The sequence below is a fragment of the Crocuta crocuta genome, unplaced genomic scaffold, assembly GCF_008692635.1.
Source record: "Crocuta crocuta isolate KB4526 unplaced genomic scaffold, BGI_CrCroc_1.0 scaffold394, whole genome shotgun sequence".
Taxonomy (NCBI): Eukaryota; Metazoa; Chordata; class Mammalia; order Carnivora; family Hyaenidae; genus Crocuta; species Crocuta crocuta.
Genome location: NW_027531920.1, coordinates 241,088 through 244,824, shown reverse-complemented (window position 1 = coordinate 244,824; position 3,737 = coordinate 241,088).

Below are 3,737 nucleotides of genomic sequence, written 5' to 3'. Positions count from 1 at the left end.
CTGATTCATGGTTGATGAGTTAGTTCTGTTAGAAAGTTAATTCCTTTTTTTTTGTGTGTGTGTNGTGGGTTCGAGCCCCACATCGGGCTCTGTGCTGACAGCTCAGAGCCTGGAGCTTGCTTCACTTCTGTGTCTTCCCCTCTCTCTGCCTCTCCTCTGCTCACGCTCTGTCAATAGAAATGTTTTATTTCTCTCAACAATAAAAATATTTTTTAAAAAGTTAATTCCTTGTGTTGAGGTGAAATATGCTTCCCCATGGTTTCTATCCATTTATGGGTCCCAGCTCTGCCCCTCGAGCCCCCCACCACACCCCATCTGCTCTGGCCGCCTTGTGACAGCCTTTCAGAAGTACAGAAACCACACTGCCTTCAGTCCTCTCTGAGCTAAACAGCCTCATCTCCTTCAACTGTTTCGCATGGGACCTGGGCTCCAGCTGTCTCCCAGCCGGTCTGCGCGGGAGGAAAAGCAGGACTGAGTGCAAAAGTGCATCAAGACAGACAAGAGGCTAAGCAGCAGCCTGAACCCACAGCTGGACACAGGGCTCCAAGTTTAGAATCTGACCAAGAGGCTCAGTTTAGAATCTAAGGGCAGGCCTCTTGTCAGAGGAGTAATAAAGGACTTCTGTTCATGGAGAACATTTTTAGAACGTGGGCTCCCCATCAGAGGGAAAACCAGGCAGGTTTTAAGCAGTTAGCCCTTGACGCCGTGCTGAGTCCTTGGGGAGGACAGAGCAGCAGTTTTATCTCCACCGGCCCACCACTCTCAGCAACCCCACTTTGTTTCCCATCACTAACTTTGTAGGGGGTAGCTCTGGGCACCCTGTTGGTGGCTATCTCTGCCGGCCAGGGGACCCAGTGAGTGGGTACAGTCCTCACTTTGCCACTTCCCTTTTTGTCTTCTGAGCTCTTTTCTGGTCACGAGACTGTCTTTTCCACTCTCTGGGTGATTTCCATGAATCTGCTCAAACATTCCATTGCCTAACCTGCTTTTTATAGGTTATACCGTCAGTGGCCTTGGGCCCTCCAACTATGGTGAATAATAACCAGAGCAATACTAAGAGCTAATATTTATTGAGTGTTGAGTGTTTATTATGTTTCAAGCGCATAACATACATTAATTTATTGAATCCTCACGACAACGCAATGAAGGTACCATTAGCCCCATTTTCCAGATGAGGAAATTGAGGCAAAGAGAGGTTAACTAACTTGCCAAAGGTAGCATGGGAAATAAATAGTAGTATTTAGACTCTAGCTCCGAAGCCTACATGCTTAGCCACTGTCACCTTTGAGACAAATTTCTCCAGTGTATTCACAGACCACCTATGTCAGAGTCACTTGGACAGCTTATTTAAAACTTCCAATTCCTGAGGATAACTACCCCTTCATGCTCTATATTGCAGGGTGGACCCATCTTTCCTTGATCTTCTGAGGCCTGTGGGTCTCATAAACCAGTATGTTTCTTACACTCAGAGTTCAGAGTTTGTTAAAAAAAAAAAAAAAAAGAAAAGAAAAGAAAAGAAAAGAAAACACAGGCACTGGGGCTCTACCTCCAGAGTCTGATTCAGTAGGCCTGGGGTGGGATCCAGAAATGAGCAATTACCATAATTTTAACTGTCATAAACACTGAGTAATCTTCACTTCGCGTTTTCTTCAGCTTTCTTTATCTACTCCTGGCCTCCCTATGGCTCAGCAAAGGTCCTTACCATCTCCTTTAGCTGATGTGGGATCTCTCACCTCTCCACTGCACAGACCTCTCCTTTCTTCAGCTCTTAGAAGGCACCTTTCCCTTGGGCAAAAGTGTATGTATATGGGTTCTGGATCTACCCTCTGCTGGCCTCCTGGGAGAGAATGAAGCCCTTTTGCTCTCTTTCCCATTCTCTCTTTGGCTTCTCTCCTCAAATCATTAATGCATTCAACACTGCCCACAACAACAAAAAACCCAAACATCCTTTCTGCATGAATTACTGTTCTTTTTTTTTTTTTTTTTTCATTCACCATAAATTTCTTGAAAGTGTAGTTTATAACCTCCTTGGACAAGTTACTTAACCACTCTCGACATCAGTTTCTTCATTTGTGAATGAGGATCATAATTGTACATACCTCAAGATTAGAGAGGATTATGTTTATTAATATACATAAAGTTCTTAGAGCAATTCTTGGCATGTGGTTAAGTGTTCATTATAANATATACATGGTAGCTATTAATTTATTATTATTGCCCACAATATCCAACAACCTAGTCTCAGTGCTCCTCCTGAAATTCTGTGACCTTCAATTCTGTTTGACTTCTCCCACTTTTTTGTTTTTAGTACTATTTATTGAAGAATAACACACATATGGAAAAGTGCCCATTGCATAAGGACACAACTCTATGAGTTTTTCCAAAGGAATATACCTGTTATGTGCTCAGATCAATAAAGAGGGCAGTACTTGTAGAAGCCACCCTTTGCAAAAATTTACTTTTTACATATTATGGTTTTCATGTATTACCTAAAAATGTAGAGGGACAATGGACTTTATCATAAATTACCGATTTTCTTGTATGGTATTATTTTACAAATTACTTTGTAGCCTCATTTTTCTATTAGGTTCTGAAAACATAAAGCTGTTTTTAGGAAAACGCTGAATTAAAAATATTTAACTTAAACTATTTGTTATAATGATCTTCAGTGTCTTTAGGAATATTTTCACTTAAATTTTTAAAAATGTTTTATTTATTCTTGTGTGTGTGAGAGAGAGATAGAGCATGAGAGAGGGCAGAGGGGCAGAGAGGGAGGGAGACTTCAGAGACCTGAAGCAGGCTATAGGTTTTGAGCTATCAGCATAGGGCCCGATGCCAGGCTCGAACCCACAAACCACGAGATCATGACCTAAGTTGAAGTCAGATGCTTCCAGGTGCCCGAGAAAGAGTTTCACTTTTTAATCAGGTTAGCTACTACAGAGTTAGCACACTACAGCACTGAAATGTTTAAAATTTAAATTTTACAGCAAGTTTGTTTGGGGAAATTTCTACTCACTGAAAAATATCACAGCTGATTGTTTTTCCATTAAAAAAAAGAAAGCATTTGAAATTAACCTGTCTTTTTTTCCTATTTAAAGAAAGGTATTTTGTGTGAAGAAAAAAATACTACAAAATCATTTTAATGACTCATGGATTCTAGGAATCTTTAGACTGATTTGTTTTTACTGAAATACAATGCAAAATAACACGTGAAACACTCTCACTGGCAATAATCTGGAGAAACTCAATTCACCTCTGATNTCCCCAGGGAGCAAACCTCTGTTAATATTTGGTGTCTATTCTTGCCAGGCCTATTCTATGCAAATGGAACTATGAGAGCTGCTCCCGAGTCCAATCTGCCTATCACCCTGCCTGCTTTGGTCTCTTTTTCCTTTTATCTTCAAAGATGAGTGAGGGGGACACATCAAGGCTAAAAAACTTGACCTGACTCAAAGTAAAGTAAAAACAAAAACAAAACAACAAAGCAAACAAAAGGTTCTTAAATTTCAAAGCTTCTGCTGCAGTCTGTGTCACCAGGGTTTAGTGAGTCTGCTTTTAGACAAAGCATTGTAGTTGGCCTCAGGTCTGGAGCAGTAGAAGCAGAAGAAAGAAACAGAAACTGCTTTGCAAACTATTCAAAACTCAAAATCCACTGTCGGTCTGAATTCAGAAAAAAATTCTAATGCTTTTAAAATGTTCATTTAGACTTTATGATGTCTGAGAACCGGTACTTTCCT